General features: G+C 40.4%; 1 long non-coding RNA gene across 1 annotated transcript; it reads right to left on the bottom strand.

The window, feature by feature from the left end:
• Window positions 1-3197: 3197 nt before the first annotated feature.
• Window positions 3198-18124, bottom strand: LOC145520360 (uncharacterized). Its single transcript, XR_014064428.1, has 2 exons — window positions 18005-18124; window positions 3198-4063 (listed from the first exon to the last, which is right to left on the bottom strand). It is a non-coding gene; the product is annotated as an uncharacterized LOC145520360 (long non-coding RNA).
• Between the last annotated feature and the right edge of the window lie 228 nt (window positions 18125-18352).

The following is an 18352-nucleotide window of genomic DNA, read 5'->3' as shown; positions in this document are numbered from 1 at the left end:
GTTTAGGTTGGGTTTCTTTCTGGGGTCCTGCTTCATCCCAGAGGTATGTCATGAAGTCGTGTGTGTGCATCTTGGAGAACAGACAGATGTGCTGAGTTCTATATATATATATATATACCTCCAAAGTTTCAATCAATATGTGCTTACCCCAGGAGACAGAAGTTGGCTGAAAGACAGCATGATGACGGTTTCATTTTTATTTGCATTTTCTAAATATCAGGAGAGATACTTTTAGCCAACACTTACATAGTGGTTGCCAGAGATTGTTCTAAGCTCTTTATACATGTGAAGTCATTTCATTATCACAATCACCCTACAATGTAGGCAACATTATTGTCCTCATATTAAGAAGGAGGAAATGAAGAAACAGTGGAGGCTGGTGCTCTTTGGTTGGTTTCAGCAGAATTCTGAGATGAGAGTTCATGTGCAAGTGATTTACTTACTCCCAGGGGGGACCAAAGGGGATGAGGGGAGCAGAAAGGGGAAGAGAAGGAAGCCAAACAAGGGTCCGATAGAGACAAAGTCCGAGGAAGGAAGCATCACTCTAATCCTGCAGGGGAGCTCTGGGGTGGATGTTCTAGTTCAAAGTCACCCCAGTCCAAGGCAAGGGAGCCAAGTTTTCATACTCTCATGCCGGAAAGTCAGTTGTTAAGGGCTGCCTCCCCTAGGGAGGTTGTACCTCTGGTTCTCTGCACCTGTCAGCAAAGTGGCTCCAGTTGGTCTAAGGCATCCTGCACAGAAGAGCTGTGGGGTCTCCCTGTTGGATGCATACACAGCAAAGGTGGGAAATTGGGGAGAGCGCAGGAGGTGGGAGGCCCAAGAAGAATTGAGAGGGGAGGGGATCTGATGGAGGGTGACCCTGTTTGCCTTACCATTGTCTATCACATAGTTGAAGAGGATCTATCAAGCAGACTGATTTTGGTGGGTGGGGGCTGTTGTTTAATTCATCAAATTGACTTATCCTTGGCTATGTAGATAGATCTAAGATATGTAAATCTATGTCTGTACACACACACGCACACAGAGGCACACACATATGTTCACACTAAGAAATGCAAAGTTTATGCAGCCCAGATGTTACATGTCAGATATCATAAACTGGTGACTCATGTGTTGAATGCAATCTGCAGACATTCTTGATTCAACCCTGTCTGAGTTTTTAGGTTAAAATTGTTATTTAAATATTTTTAAAGTTGAGAGATTTCAATGAAACCTCCTGATTTCTGATCCCTTCTGACATTCTTGCCTCATGTTATTGACTAGAGATGGGTAGTAGATGATGCCTCTTGAATCAGGGCATGTGCGGTCCAATTTGTCACATTCTTTACCACCCTTGGTGATCACTCCAGTCATCACCTCTCCTCCAAGTCATCTGTGGCTCCTAAAGTCTGTCACTCAGTCGTGTCTGATTCTTGCGACCCCATGGACTGACTGTAGCCCACCCAGCTCCTCTGTTCATGGGATTTCCCAGGAAAGAATACTAGAATGGTTTGCCATTTCTTTCTCCAGGGGATCTTCCTGATCCAGGGATTGAACCCAGATCTCCTGCTTGGCAGGAAGATTCTTCACTGCTTAGTCACCAGGGACAGATCGGGATATTTAAATTTGAGGCCCCTGCTGTACGTAATTTCTTGACTATCACAAATTTTACTAGTTTCTTGAAACAAACTATTCATATCAGGTTCTAATAACTTCATTCCTCTCTCTCCTTCTAGGTTTCTGACTATTGTGCACCCTTTCAGCGGAAGTATAGTATTAGGTTAATTCGGTCACTGTAGACAATGACCAAACCAGGTGGCTGTTTAATGACCTGGGTTGGCTTCTCTTTGTTGAAATCGGCACAGCAATTGCCAAACGACTTCTTTGCTTGTTGTGCTAAAACTTCTATGAGCACAAAACATAAACTCTTAAAGAATACACAAAATTGGCAGATAATCAATTTCTAATTATTTCTTGCTTTAAAGACATCCTAATAAATCTCTCAGCAGCTTCCAATATGTTCATTTTCTATGACAAAGGGACAGATATGAAAACGAAATTCTGAACTGGATGGGAGTTTAATTACAGTAATTTTCTGCTTGAACAAATAATTATATTGTTTCAACAAATAACTATCATTTCCCCTCAATTAAAGTCTTTTCTCTGCTTTTAGGATTCCAATGAAAACAAACATTAATGGGTCAAACCTTAAAACTGAAAGCCTGGGAAAACCCTTGTGTTATAAATACCCATCTTATTTTACATTTTCTGGAGTGTTCTCTTGGACTTTGTTTTTAAATCAACTAAATGTAAAATGATCAGATTTCAAAATGAGCTATTAAAAAAATTTTTTTCAGAACATTTAATCCAGGTTATAGGTCAGATGAAGATCAAATGTACGTTTTTGTTGATTGCTCTTTGAGCTATAATTAACGAAGTTGAGATTATGTCTTTTAAAATATATGAGGGCATACGTAATGACTTTTTCACTAGTGAAAATGCTCTAATAATGCTCAGTAAGCATATCATGATTCCCCTAGATGAATAAAGAAAGCTATAATTCCTCCCAAATACTTTGGCTGTTCATAGCAATTCACTTTTTAGTGTGTAGTTATTATTAAATTTCATTCAAAAGAAGTTGACTTTATAGTACTTTAACTATGAGAGCTTAAACATTTTAAAAAAACCTTTGGAAAGGTTGACATCAGGTCAGAAGTCTGAATTGGGTCTGTAGTTATCTGCAGATAACTCCTTTTAGAAACCCAAATGAAAGCAAATGTTCTCTCTACTATCGTTACTTCCCACAGTTACTCTTCTTATAATTTCTTTATTATTTATCTGGCATTCTTTTTCTTGTTGTTGTTGTTTATTTATTATGTTTGCTAGTAAATGGACAAACTTAAAATTAGATGCTTGGGTTCTGCCTTCAGTGTAATATATACGGATGGAAAAATTCTAACTTTTGTGGGGGCTATTATGTCATTTCAGTTGTGTCCGAGTGTTTGTGACCCCATGAACTGCTCCTCTGTCTATCGGATTATCCAGGCAAGAATACTGGAGTGGGTTGCCTCACCCTCCACCAGGGGATCTTCCCATCCCAGGGATCAAACCCATGTCTCTTCCATTTCCTGCATCAGCAGGCTGGTTCTTTACCACTAGTGCCACCTGGAAAGCCCTTGAAAAGTGGGGAGAAGGACATTTACTCTACAAAAAGGCAAAGTGTGTTACTTTTCAATGACCACTTTTGTTAGGGAGTTGGGTTTTTCTAATTTGTGGTTTTAGAGGCCAGGGGAGCACAAATTTAGAGTGACAACTTAGTCAATTTCCCTGGCATTGAGATTAGACCATGCCTCTCCCACCTCCCCTCCTCCCAAAGGGGGATGTCTTTCAATGTCCTCTGAGGCTGGAAAGGCAGTACTGTGAGTACAGAGATTTGGAGAAGAGAGAAGTCTGAGATGGAAGAAGTCTTTTGTTTTTGTCCTGGTCTGTCTCTCACTAAGCATGTCACCTTTCTTTCTCTTAATCTCAGTTTTCCCATTTGTGGAATGAGATTGATGATAATTTTTCTGCTTTCCTTGCAGGGTGATTGCAGAAGGAATAACATTAGATGTTATACAAGAAAGCTCACCACTGAAGGACTTGCTATGGTTTCTCATGACCTATCCTTGTTGTTGTTCAGTAACTTAGTTGTGTACAACTCTTTGCAGCCCAACGGACTGCAGAATGCCAGGCTTCCCTGGAGTTTGCTCAAACTTGTGTCTATTGAGTTGCTGATGCCATCCAACCATCTCATCCTCTGTCATCCTCTTCTCCTCCTGCCTTCAATCTTTCCCAGCATCAGGGTCTTTTTCCAATGAATCAGCTCTTCGCATTAGGTGGCCAAAGTACTGGAGTTTCAGCTTCAGCATCAGTCCTTCCAATGAATATTCAGAGTTGATTTCCATGAGGTTTGACTGGTTTGATCTCCTTGCAGTCCAAGGAATTATCAAGAGTCTTCTCCAACACCATAGTTTGAAAGGAACAATTCTTCGGTGCTCAGCCTTCTTTACGGTCCAACTCTCACATCAGTATATGACTACCAGACCTATATGGATACATAAATAGTTGACTTTTTAGTTTATATAACAACAGAGAGTATTTCATTTCATAGAAAGTCATCATGTTTCTGTGCACTAGATGTCAGTAGAGCTCTATGTTTCACCTGGTATCACTGCCTGGTTGCAATGATCCATTCTTGAAAAAATTTCAAACTCATTGTGCTTTTGCTTTTTTGATTTTTTTACCAAATGGCCATGAATTCATGGGTCCTTGACCCATACACACCCTCATATCCATCTCACTAGAATTCTGCTTTCAGCGCAATTTTTTGCCTTATTGGAGATTTCCTCCTCTTCATTTTCTGGAGGAATTTCTACAAAATCATTCTTTTTCAAGGGCTCCTTTAGTAGAAAATGTGTAAAGCAAGAGGAAACCTGCTACGGAGTATAAAATCACAAAAACAATTTAGGGTAGTTATTGTAGATAGATTTATTGCTTTTAATATTAAATGTCACAAAAAATCCTGCTTGTGTTTACTTTTTCCTCACCATCCTGTTATCCTCACTCCTATTTTAGCTTTCATTCTAATTGAGAAATAAAGCAGATACACCAGAGAGCGCTCTGCCTTACCCAAAAATGCTTAGCAGACTAACCCTGTTTTCGGGGTGCTTTGCCTTACCCAGAAATGCTTAGTAGACAAATCCTGTTTCTTCAAAAGCACTGACTGTCTCTATAGAGAAGAAAAATAAAATCTCTTGGAAGTGTAGCTAGTCTTGCTTCCTGGAAATAGTTAAAAATCTCAAATTAAAGCTTATGGTTTTAGGGCCATCACCCATTCTTTGGGGAGAGTTACACTCTTTCCAAAGGTGCAAACCCAGTTGTGAAGCAGGGCTACATTTTAGCTGGCTTTTTTGGTCACAGCAGAGTTCACTGATTTAACTGATTTTTTAACTTTCAATTTGAAAATCATTTACAAGTATAAGAATTAAGAAAGTGCAGAATGTGTTCAGGATTTTTTTTTTTTTCATTTAAGAACAAAGTGTACTCAAAGTATTCAATGTATGAAATTTCCCAAGATCTCTATTACATTCAAATATAGGGGTTTAAAAAGTTAAATTATTTTGAAGTAAGACGTGTTATTCATTTTCATTTTTAAAGAATATTAATATCTACTCACATAAGGCAACCCAACCCAACAGTGTCGCGTTCCATTCTGTACCACTGCTGTTAGTTAGAATGAAAATTATTCGATTATTTTTACTGGATGTCTTTTACTAGATAAGCACTATCTCATACATGTGCTAAATGCTGCAGATAAATGGTGAGAAAACCGAGCTATCTTGGAGCTTACAATCTAGTGAGGAATATAAGTATTAATCAAGTAACCACGTAAACAAATGGAAAACTGCAAATCTGACACCCTCTGTCTCTCTCTGTTCTACTTCCCTGCTTTATCTGTTTTAAAAGTGCTTATTCTGTGATGTTTATATTTGTTTGTTTACTGTCTGTTTCCCATCCTAGAATGGCAGCTCCATAAGGGAGACATTGTCTGTCCTGTTCAGTGACACGGCTCTACTACCTAAAATAGAACTTTACACATTGTAGATTCTCAGTAAGTATTCTTTGGATGAATGTATTAATGAAGTGCTATCAGAAGTACTCAGTGTTTATGAGATTCTTTATTAGAATTAGTTGATTCATCAGGGAGGTCAAGAAATACTTCCTTGCAGAAGAGATACTTCAGAAGAAAAGTGGAAATTAGGCTGAGAAATGATGGGAGATCATTAAAGGTAATATGCACAAAGATCCTGTGGCAAGAGGGAATATGAAAAAAGATAAAGGACAGAAAGATGGCCTGAAGGACAGAGGAGGAGAGACCAAATGAAACAGGATTGCAAGATGAAAGAGGAAGGGAAGAGTGGCGGCCAGACCATGTAGGATCTTGCAGGCTGAATTAAGAAGTCAAGAAGTTGTCTTTATCCTAAAAATAATGAAAAATCATTTCAGTACAGGTAGTGGGGATTGGAGTAGATGCTTGCAGAAGTAGATGCTTCCATGGAAATTTAAGATTTGTTGAAAAGCTGGGTAAAAGGTGAGGGTGGAGAAGGTGACAGGGTTGAGCTGAAGGTTATGGTTGAACCATGGGATAATGATGGGATGCTGGTACCATCCAGTGAAATAGTGGTACTTGGAAGAGGGTCAAGTTTGAGAAGGAAGGTGATGAGTTCAGTTTTAGTTACACTGATTTCAAGGTTCCTTGGGCACCCTAGAGAGCTTATTAAGTTAGAGAGAGCTCAGAGCTTGGAAAGTCTGGGCTGGGGCAATAAATATATGAGTGTTCCAGAGAAGGTAATTAAAACCGTGGGCTATGGGACTTCCTTGGTGGTTCAGTGGCTAAGACTCGACACTCCCAATATAGGGGACCTGGGTTTGATACCTGGTCAAGGAACTAGATTCCACATGCAGCTACTAAGAGGTTGCATGCTGCAACTAAAGATCCTATGTGCTGCAACTAAGACCCAGTGCAGCCAAATAAATATTTTTTAAAAAATCGTGGGCTAGAGAATAGATTGAGAAGAGGAGGGACTTGTAGTTTCACATAAAGATCTCTGGTTGTTGGTGAAAGGATGAAAAAGCCCTGATGCAAGCTGGCAGCCCTGGTCATTCGTGTCCACATCTGAGGAGTATTAGATAACATTTGGTGCTCACTTGGTAGAACATTCAATGGACCATAGACAGCAACCTTCTAGACCTTTCTAGATTGAAGCATAGCTGAAAGTCAGTTTCCTCTTCTTCCTTATCAAGGGAAAGAAGAGAAAAATCTTATGATATTTTTACTTTGATAAAGTACTTTACCAAACCTATACTTTAAAAGTTGGTGATGGACAGAGAAGCCTGGCATGCTGCAGTCCATGGGGTCGCAAAGAGTCAGACAGACTGAGCCACTGAACTGAACTGATACTTTAAAACATTCTTTCTTTATGGTATGTCTGTATATATTCAAAAAATAAAACTACTGTTGTAATTTTTTCCCACTGGTCAGATATTAATGAAAAGATTTTTAAAAATACATTATTTTTAAGCATTTAAAGGTAGATGTGCTTGTGATTTTACACAAGTGGTTGACGAGACTCTTGGAAAGTAAAATTATGTTTATAACTCAGATCAGCTGAGGGGTTTTTTGAGCCAAGTGCTGCTTGAAGGGCTTTGTAACTATTACTTCCTTTACTTAACCCTAGGAGGTGGCTACTATCATTCCCATTTGATAGATGAGGAAACTGGCATAGCAAGGTCAGTAAAATGATTCAAGGTCACACAGATGATAAATGGTGGAGTAGAATCTGAAGAACTCTCCTTCATGAGAAATACTCTTAATAACTGTGCCAGATTTTATTAGAATCTACCATGCACATTTTAAAATGTTTTGTATTTTGAATTATGCTGAAAGCCTTTACATGCACGCATGCTAAGTTGCTTCAGTCGTGTCCAACTCTTTCCAACCCCATGGACTGTAGCCCTCCAGGCTCCTCTGTCCATGAGGATTCTCCAGGCAAGAATACTGGAGTGGGTTGTCATGCCTTCCTCCAGGGGATCTTCCCAACCCAGGGATCAAACCCATGTCTCTTATGTCTCCTGCTTCGGCAGGTAGTTCTTTACCACTAGCAGCACCTGGGAAATCAGAATGCCTTTAGTATGACCTTTATGCACCACTTAGTGATTTGCAGATTCTGGTGAACATATAAAATCTGTTTGGGCCTGCTACCCTATTTCCCAACCAAATTCCCTTGGGTTGTCTGGAATGAAACAGCCCTAAAAGGCCACTCTGGCCTATGGGTTCCTTTCTGGCTTGTGGAGTAATATGTGATACCCTGATCAAATTTTAATATAATGCTTTGGGGTCTCTTAATCATAGTAGAGATCATTTTCTCAACTTGAAGCAGAGGTGTGTCCAGACATGAGGGCATAGGAAAAGTATTTAGCAAAATTCCCCATAAAACCAAAAGTGGAAGATTTGGTGGTTTATGTCATCGGCAAAGCTTTGGAGTAGATGTTGCAGCCATTGTTGAAATAATACTTCAAATCCTAACAACCCCAAAAGGCAACTACAACCACCACACTCAGGAGTTCATCTGAATCAACCACTCTGGACGCAAAGGAGACTTCAAGGGGGGGACACAGGAAACCCAGGGTCGGACCCCCCTCTCCTTCGTTTTTTCCCTACAGACTCCCCACCACACTTCCCTCCCCTAATTACAGCTCTAAATCTTTCAGCGTTCACGGGTCCCTCCAGCCACAGGATTTGGCAAGGAAACTAAAGTGGAAATTAATTTCGGGTTAGATCCAGAGCAAAGACTTCATTTCTGATTTCCACTCACTCATCATCTGATGAATGGTCAGGGGGAAGATGGGCTAGAAAAAGAAGATAGAAGAGTTTCTGTATGGTCACTAGATTTTGAGAGCAACAAACACTATCATGGCCAAAAGAGTATGAAATTCATGCCTTCCTGATTCTGTACTAGTAGTAATAGCCTTAATTTTCCATTTTCTTGTTTTCAATTTTTATTGAAATGTAGTTGATTTACAATGTTGTGTTAGTTTCGGGTGTACAGCAAAATGATTCAGATATATATATATGTACATATATGTATTTCTTTTAGATTCTTTTCCATTACACTTATTACAAGACGTTGAGTATTGTTCCCTGTGCTGTACAGTAGGTCCTTGTTGACTGTCTATGTTATATATCAGTTCAGTTCAGTCACTCAGTCGTGTCCGACTCTTTGTGACCCCATGAATTGCAGCATGCCAGGCCTCTCTGTCCATCACCAACTCCTGGAGTCTACCCAAACCCATGTCCATCGAGTCGGTGATGCCATCCAACCATCTCATCCTCTGTCGTCCCCTTCTCCTCCTGCCCCCAATCCTACCCAGCATTAGGGTCTTTTCCAGTGAGTCAACTCTTCGCATGAGGTGGCCAAAGTATTGGAGTTTCAGCTTCAACATCAGTCCTTCCAATGAACACCTAGGATTGATCTCCTTTAGGATGGACTGGTTGGATCTCCTTGCAGTCCAAGGGACTCTCAAGAGTCTTCTCCAACACCACAGTTCAAAAGCATCAAAAAGCATCAATTCTTCGGTGCTCAGCTTTCTTCACCGTCCAACTCTCACATCCATACATGACCACTGGAAAAACCATAGCCTTGACTAGACGGACTTTTGTTGGCAAAGTAATGTCTCTGCTTTTAAATATGCTATCTAGGTTGGCCATAACTTTCCTTCCAAGGAGTAAGCGTCTTTTAATTTCATGGCTGCAGTCACCATCAGCAGTGATTCTGGAGCCCAAAAAAATAAAGTCTGACACTGTCTCCACTGTTTCCCCATCTATTTCCCATGAAGTGATGGGACCAGATGCCATGATCTTAGTTTTCTGATAGTAGTGTGTATATTTTAATTCCAAACTCCTAATTTATCCCTCCCTCTGCTTTCCTCTTTAATAACCATAAGTTTGTTTTCTGTCTGTGAGTATATTTCTGTTTTGTAAATAAATTCATCCGTACTGGGTATTTTTTTAGATTCCACATATAAGCAATATCATGTGATATTTGTCTTTCTCTTTCTGACTTACTTCACTTAGTATGATAATCCTTAGGTCTACCTATGTTGCTCAAAAATAGTAATAATAGTTTTTAAATTGTAATAAATGTTCAAGAGCCTTTCCAATTCTGTAATAATGATAATCACTTAAAAATGAGGATAAAGGTTAATACTGATTATGAGCAAAGTGCCGGAAACACCTCTGAGCATTTCAAGAGTATTATGTCTTTTAATCCTCACAACATAGATAATCCTAGGTATTATCTATCTGGGAGGTAGATAACATTATTTTTCCTCCATTTTAGATGCGGAAACCAAGGCCCTGAGAGGTTAAATAATTTGTCCAAGTTCACACAGCTAATTCTTTTCAATCCACAATTTGTATCTGTATGGATTCACACAACTCACACTGCAGAGACTGCTCTCTTGACCACCAGGAGCGTTCACTTACCAAGGGGTGACTGTCCTCTCCCAAAGGCCGGAGAGGAGGGTGGAGATGGTGCCTCGGGACTGACTGACTCGGTGGGCCTGGGAGCACAGCTGGAAGTAAGCTCGGTTGGAGGCAGCATGGGAGGCACAACGAGAAGGAACCAACAGTTCTCTGAAGAAATGATGGACAATCTGACTCCACTGCCAGTGAGGCTGAATGGGCCCATTCTGGGAGCATGGGGCAGAGAGCACAGGTGGGCTTCTTATGGGGGCAGTTAGATAAGCCCTGCTCTGCCTAGCATGAGACTGTTGCTTCGATTGCCTTTGCCTGTGAAGGCTGTACTTTATAAATCAAAGGGATCTCACCAAGGACTCTTCACTGTCGAAGTGTCCAGTCCTGCTGTTGTGACTCCCAGGACAGTCTCACCAGCCTGCTCTGGGGACACAATCTGCTCTGCTGGTTCATTTCTGCTCTCTTGATACTTGGTGTCCATTTTTCCTGCAGCTGGTCCAAGTTTGGTCTGGTGGCATTGCTCTCCCTACCTGCCTCCGCAAATAAGGAAGATTAGAAAGATTTGTCCTCAGTGGAATTTTACCTTGTTGCTGGCACATGGTAATAGACATTGAATCAATCACTCTGTGTGTGTGTGTGTGTGTGTAAGCAGATGAATAATAGAAACATTGGAGGCTCTTTGCATACCTCCAATCTGGGCACAAGACACTCACTTTCAAAATGGGAATAGTCTTCGTTTGTAGGGCATAAGCAACTTCAAAACCTCTTGGTCATATCACTATGAACTTTAGCTCACCAGCATTTCCTCCCCAGAATCCTGCCATGGAGGCAAACACTAACTTCCTGCACTGAAGGTCAGACGTTCTGAATCACCCTCCATTCACATCAGGCACTTTAACATTTATTCTGTTTCAGAGAAAAACAACCAGCCCGTGTACCATTGCCCTTGGTCATCCCGTTTTCAAGTGCTCAGCTTCTCACCAAGCCCCACCCTGAGCACACCCACTAAGATTATAAACATTCAGAAAATTGCAGGCTTTTGCCAGATAATTGGCAGTGCTTTTCTGAATAAAAATACAGCCACCCACATGCCACATTTGCTCCAGTTGGCAATGAATCAAAAGTCAGGCACACTCTCAGTGGTGACCACAGGTCTGCTCCATCAGGTAGAGAATTTTTCTAATGACCTTTTAGTCTCCCCAAGCATCTCAGTAGCACTTGGGCTTATTGTATAGACCAGGTTATTAACCAGAATGGCAAGGTGTGCTTTACTGTGTTTTCCAAATACAGCCAGCATTGTCTGATGCCAAGAAGAGAAATGGCCAAGTTGGAACTGTGCACTCAGCAGGGATGCCCTGGCCCTTGCTGAGCATGTCTCTCCCCGCAAAGACTACACTTTGCTCCTAAACTTTGTTCTCAAAGATCCTGCAGCTCAGATTTAGGCATTTCCCGCCTAGCTGCTACCCAGTCAAAAATGTACCCGTGTATTGACTGACAAGCAGACACAGAGAGATGTTTATGTTAAATGAGAAAATCAGATTATCAGTGTTATACAATGTATGATCCCAAGTTTGTAAAAACAATAACATAAATATATACAGAGGAAAAATAACTATTATCAGTGATTAGTGATATTATTAAGTTTTTATTTGATCCTTTTCACTCATTTATACTGTCTGCATGCCTGCTCAGTCATGTCTGACTCTTTGCAACCCCATGGACTGTAGCCCACCAGGCTCCTCTGTCCATGGCATTTTTCCAGGCAAGTATATTGGAGTGGGTTGTCATTTCCTTCTCCAGGGGATCTTTCTGACCCAGGGATCGAACCTGCATCTCCTGAAACTGCTGCATTGACAGCTGGATTCTTTACTACTGAGCCACCTGGGAAGCCCATACTGTCTACATATATTCATTTCTCTATAATAAATAAATTAATAAGCAAAAGAAAAGAAAATCTACCATCTTTTATGACCAATTTAAAATCTTACTTCCTTTTAGAATCTTTCACAACAGTGTTATCTGGAAGCAATCTTTCCCCTACCTAAGCATATGTGGAAGATACATAAAATATACGTAGAATATTCAGAATTGCATGTGTGCCTTTGTAATATTTACAACTTTCCTCCTTGAACTATAGATTTGAGAAGTGTTGTCTTATCTCATCTCCCACAGTAGATTTAAGTACTTTGAGAGCAAAGACTGGGTTTGAGTCTTGTTCTGTCTCCTGCAGCACCAATGTTCACTTCCCAGTCCCTGTCAGATGCAGACAGCCAGGGCATTACTTTTGAGAGAATAATTATGTACATCCTTAGGCACATTCTGTGTTTTCTGTAAGGTCTCATCAAAATTTTCTCTTTCAAAATTAAAAATCCTGTTTTGAGATTTCCTTGATGGTCCAGTGGTTAAGACTCTGACCTCCCAATGCAGGGACCCTGGGTTCCACCCCGATTAGGGAACTAGATCCTACAAGCTGCAAATAAGACCTGGAAGAGCCAAAAAAAAAAAAAAAAAAAAATCCTGTTTTTTTCAAAAATTATAGTTCTAAAAGCTACACACACTCCAATGTTCATCGCAGCACTATTTATAGTAGCCAAGACATGAAAGCAACCTAAATGTCCACTGACAGATGACAGATATACAGATAAAGAAGATGTGTATGTATACATAATGGAATACTGCTACTGCTGCTAAGTCACTTCAGTCGTGTCCGACTCTGTGCAACCCCATAGACGGCAGCCCACCAGGCTCCCCCGTCCTTGGGATTCTCCAGGCAAGAACACTGGAGTGGGTTGCCATTTCCTTCTCCAATGTATGAAAGTGAAAAGTGAAAGCGAAGTCGCTCAGTCGTGCCCGACTCTTAGCGATCCCATGGACTGAAGCCTGCCAGACTCCTCCGTCCATGGGATTTTCCAGGCAAAAGAGTACTGGAGTGGGGTGCCATTGCCTTCTCCGAATACTACTCAGTCATAAAATGAACAGAATAATGCCATTTGCACCAACATGGATGGACCTAAAGATTGTTATACTAAGTGAAGTAAGACAGAGAAAGACAAATACCATACTTACATGTGGAATCTAAAAAATGATACAAGTGAACTTATTTATAAAACAGAAACAGACTCAGACAAAGAAAACAAATTTTTGGTTACTAAATGGAAAGGCAGGGGATGGAAAAATTAGGAGTTTAGGATTAACAAATACACACTACTATGTATAAAATAGATTTAAAAGCCAAGGACCTAGTATATAGCACAGGGAACTATATGCAATGTCTTGTAATAACCTATAATGGAAAAGAATCTGAAAAAGAATACTTATATATTACTGAACCATTTTGCTGTACACCTGAAACTAACACAACATTGTAAAACCAATTATTCTTCAGTTAAAAAATCTATCTTTTTAATGAAATGAATAACTAAAAACTTCACATAGGTATTTTGCCGTGGCTAATCAAAAATAACAAAATCAATGTCACCAAATAGAAGATGCAGTGAAGTTAGCTCTGGGACTCCAAAAAGCAGTCACATTGAGAACTACAGGGATGTTCAGTTTCTTACAGTTGATGCCTACTTTTCTCAAACCATAGATGCTGCTTTTAATTTCCCAAAGCTCTTAATTTATCCTGAGATGCTAATATGTCAACATTCCAATGATTAGCCAGGGAAAGGTGAAGTGAAACTCAACTTGTGATTCTTTCTAAAAAGAATCATGACTTGTGACTTACTTAGTGTGTTGGCTTCCATCTAGCAGAATTCTAAAAAGATAATCACAGATTTATCTACTATGTGAAAAATAGGATGCAGAAATAAGTCAAGGCATTTATGTGTAGGCTTGGCAAGTGGGGAAGATCAGATAAGCCTTTGTGTTCCACGACTGAGGAAAAGACCTGTGGCTCTCAGAGCTGGGCCTCTCTGTTCAACATTCACATGGACCCTCACACAACTCACATTCCAGTCAGCACCTAGGGGCCTGCAGAACCTGTTTCAAGTATACCTTCACCACATCACTCCCAACTCAGCCCATCTCTTTAATTTCCAGCTTCAGCCATGCCTTAAACATCTTCCTAAACTAGAGGGTTTTATTGGAATACCAGACAGCAAGGTCTGATTCTTTAACAACTTTTATTTTTCTATACCTTCAACAAACATATATGTGCCAGGCTAGTTCCTCTGAATAAAGCGGTGAGCAAGAGAGACAGCAAGCCTGGCTTTGGAGAGCTTCTGGTCCAGCAAGGAAATGCAGACACTATGCTACAAATAAACAGCCAAATAGTTGCTTCATTCTGGTTGTCATAAGTCCTATGGAAGAAAAGCATAGTGAAGAATGACAGTGAATAATCAGCATTTCTGAACCAATCTGAGGAGTCAAGGCAGCTTCTCTGCAGAAGCCAAGCCCTTAAGGGTAAGTTCAGAGTCTCCCCAACAAAGAGGACATGTAATGGCATAGGGCCAGGACTGTGGAGCATCCTAGGAACTGAGAAAAGCTGTTGAGGTCATGGAATGCCTTGCAGGTCACACACACAACTGGATATTTATCCACAGAGCAATAGGGAACCAGGAAAGGTAATGGGGCAGGGGAACACATGCAGGTTGCTTAAAGACCTCTCTGGCTGCTGTGTGGAGAATACATGAGAGGTAAAGACATCAGGGTAACCAGTCGGAGCCCATTGGGTCATCGACGTAACAGGTGACAGGGCTGCAAACAGTATGCAGCATCATGGAAGTGAGAATGGGGAAAGGTGAGGGGTTCAAGATATGTTTTATAAATATATATATAAAAACACACAACAACGACAACTGCCAAAATTTCATCTGTGTCACTCTTTGTAAGACATACTAAAACTAATGCTGGTCATAATAAAAGATTTCAATTTAATCCTTGTCCATTTTCAATTCATAGGTTTATGAGACTAGAGACTTCAGTGGACAATATAAATTATATATATTCCATGACTAGGTTGGAGAAGGAAATGGCAACCCACTCCAGTATTCTTGCCTGGAGGATCCCAGGGACAGGGGAACCTGGTGGGCTGCCGTCTCTGGGGTCGCACAGAGTCGGACACGACTGAAGCGACTTAGCAGCAGCAGTGTGACTAGGTAGTTTGTTTTCTTAAAATTCTTCTCTAAACTTTCCAGAGGGACACTATAAACCACCACTCCTGGAATTATCAAGTTTAAAGCAGTGATGAGTGTTGAGCTCCAAGTATATGCCAGGATTTCTGTGATATTAAAAAATATACGGTCCCTGTCCCTAAGGGGTTTGTGGTCCCTGGCAGAAAATGAGCTCTCTTTGAGATGGAAGGATACGAGTGCCAGGAACTGAGTCTCGGAATTGTAATTAGTGAATGGGGTTGGAAAGAGGAACTAGAAAGGGATCCTCAAATAAGCTATTGAAGAGATAAGAGGAGAACCAGGCATCACAATGGGAACTGAGAAAGAGAAAGAGGAGATGGTTACCACGACTGAGGGCTAAACTGGTACAGAGGTAAGGAGTGAGGAAAGCCACTAGGAAGAATCTGGTGGCAGAAGACAGGTCCATGACGGGAGATAGAGCAGGCAGAAGCCAGTGCAGTGAGCCAAGACAAAGAAATATGACCACCGCTGTCGACTAATCTTTATTGATTAATTTATGTTTTGCCCTGTTCTAGGAAAAAATTAAGAAAGCTTTAAAGGATTCACATATACTGCAGGGAAACATAAATTGAGAAAGAAATGAAAGAAAGGAAAATAAGGGCAGTGTTCTAAAATGAAGCCAGAAATGTGGCTAAATATGCATCTTTGACTGCACTCAAGTGAGGGAATTTGATCAAACAGTATGAACTAGACAGCTGCAGATGATGATCCAGTCTCTGTATGTCGCTCTTCTTCTCCTTATTCTATTGTTAACTTGGGTCTTTTCCATTTCAAAGTTCAGATTGTGCTCCAAACTGAGTCAATTTGTCAATATTTATAGAGTTTTTGCTATTCAAAACGTATCCTTATTTAAAAGATGGACAGAATGAGTGCCAAATGTCTCCATGGAAACTCATCACCACCACCAGAAAGACAAATCAAAGCTTATACCCTTCAGACAGGGGCTTCCCATGTGGCTCAGTGGGTAAAGAATTCACCTGCAATGCAAGAGATGCAGAAGAAGCGGGTTCAGTTCCTGGGTCGGGAAGATCCCCTGGAGGAGGGCACGACAACCCACTCCAGTATTCTTGCCTGGAGAATCCCATGGACAGGGACAAACGAGCCTGGAGGGCTACAGTCTATAGGCTTTCAAAGAGTTGGACATGACTGAAGCGACTTAGCATGAACGTACCCTTAGGACGTATCAATACTGCCTCCTGTGAAAATGAAGGGAGGAACACTTGAGGATAATACGTAGTCTCTTGGTAACAAGAAGGGGATGGAAAAATGGAGTTGTTCCAAGCGTAAGTAACAATCTCAATTTAGACCAAAGAAGAAGGAGAGCCATAGTAAAAGAAGCAACAGAACACAGCAATGTTGGTCACCTGGCTCCTGGTTGTCCGCCCCACTGGATGCAAAGCCTCTTCAGAGACTGGCCTCTGTTCACTTCTCCAATTTCACTGAAATGTGCTAGGTTCATGGACGATGCTCAGTGCTTGGGGAACAAATACATGCTGAATAGTAGAAAGAAAAGCACGACTTTTGGCTCCAAATGGGTGTTTAAATAGTTACAACTATTGAAATCAAGCAGATAACGTCTCTTAGCCTCAGTTTTCTCATCTTTGAAAGTAGACTGCATGCAGCAAAAGTTGCTAATTACCACCCCATCTTCCTTCCGTTCTTTCTTATGGCTGTTTAGCTGGAGACTCCTAGTCTCTCAGCTGCTCTCTAGGGATCCTGCAATCTGGCTCATAGAGAATTAGGACTTGTACTCTAAAGGAGCCTTATTTAATCCTAGAGTTGAGAAGGAGATGGCCCTGATGACATCCCATCAGTCCTGAAGGTCAGCCATGGTACAGCAGATTAATCATGTATGAGTAACTAAAAGCTAGCTTGGTATAGGCAATTTCAGCTGGCAAGCCTTGCTTTAAATGACTTTCTACCCGGAAATACCTAGAAAAGAGCAATTAGGGTCAATTTTTAGTGCCCAGAAAATACCAGGGACTTCACAGCTTCATAAAAAGACTTTGAGCAACAAGTGAAAAAAATTGCCATTATTTAGTACACTGGTACTTTGAAAACTGTCCTTTGATATATGTTTTTAAAAAAATGTCCTTTGAAAAATATTACAAGATGGAGTGTACCATTTAAAAAATGATAAGAAAAATATATTGTTATTTTGAAAAAACACTGAAGGACTTTGTAAATAACATTGATATATTCTGATTTTTATTAATAAGATTATCCACTACTCGGATATTTCTTTTGTCTGAGGAGAGTAAATGTTTATTCTCCCAGGCCCAACGAAACAAAAGAATTCACAAAGCATCCTTTAAATAACATAATGCCCTATTGTTTATAAAATATGATTCAATATTCAGAAATTAGAATTTAAACACATATGCACCTATCACAATGTCCAAAAATGAAGGATTGTTTCAAGTGTTGACCTAAATAACATGGAAAAGCCACACGACCAAATGAGAGAAATTGACCTTAGCTGCCTTGCTATTCAGTGTCAAAAACACCACCACCAATAGCATTTTCAGAATCAGTCCTCACCACAGATTATTACATGCTCTATATAAGTCCCAAATTTCTCTTTCCAAAGCAAGAGAATTTTTGGGTTCTGAAGATGCTCTAAAGTGGAATATCTAATATTATGTGATATCACTCACATGTGGAATCTAATTTTTTTAAAAGATACAAATTAACTTTAAATAAAATATTTATAAAACAGAAACAGACTTGTAGACATTGGAAACAAATTTATGATTACCGAAGGGGAAATGTTGGGGGAAGGGATAAATCAGGTGTTTGGGATTAACATACTCACAATACTACATATGCTGGAGGAGGAAATGGAGTGGAGATGCACAAGAAGCGGGTTCAGTTCCTGGGTCAGGAAGATCCCCTGGAGGAGGGCACAACAACCCACTCCAGTATTCTTGCCTGGAAAATCCCACGGACAGAGGAGCCTGGCAGGCTACAGTCCCTGAGGTCACAAAGAGTCGGACATTGCTTAGCAACTGAACAACAGCAACAATAACAACAACTACTATATATGACATAGATAACCAACAAGGATCAACTGTATAGCACCGGGAACTCTACTGAACATTCTGTGATAACCTATATGAGAAAGGAATCTGGAAAGAATGAATATATGTATATACATAACTGA

This window comes from Giraffa tippelskirchi, chromosome 1, assembly GCF_054371585.1.
Source record: "Giraffa tippelskirchi isolate mGirTip1 chromosome 1, T2T-mGirTip1v1.2.pri, whole genome shotgun sequence".
NCBI classification, from domain to species: Eukaryota; Metazoa; Chordata; class Mammalia; order Artiodactyla; family Giraffidae; genus Giraffa; species Giraffa tippelskirchi.
Note: the sequence above shows the minus strand (reverse complement) of the source record. Positions and strands in the feature narration are given on the sequence as shown.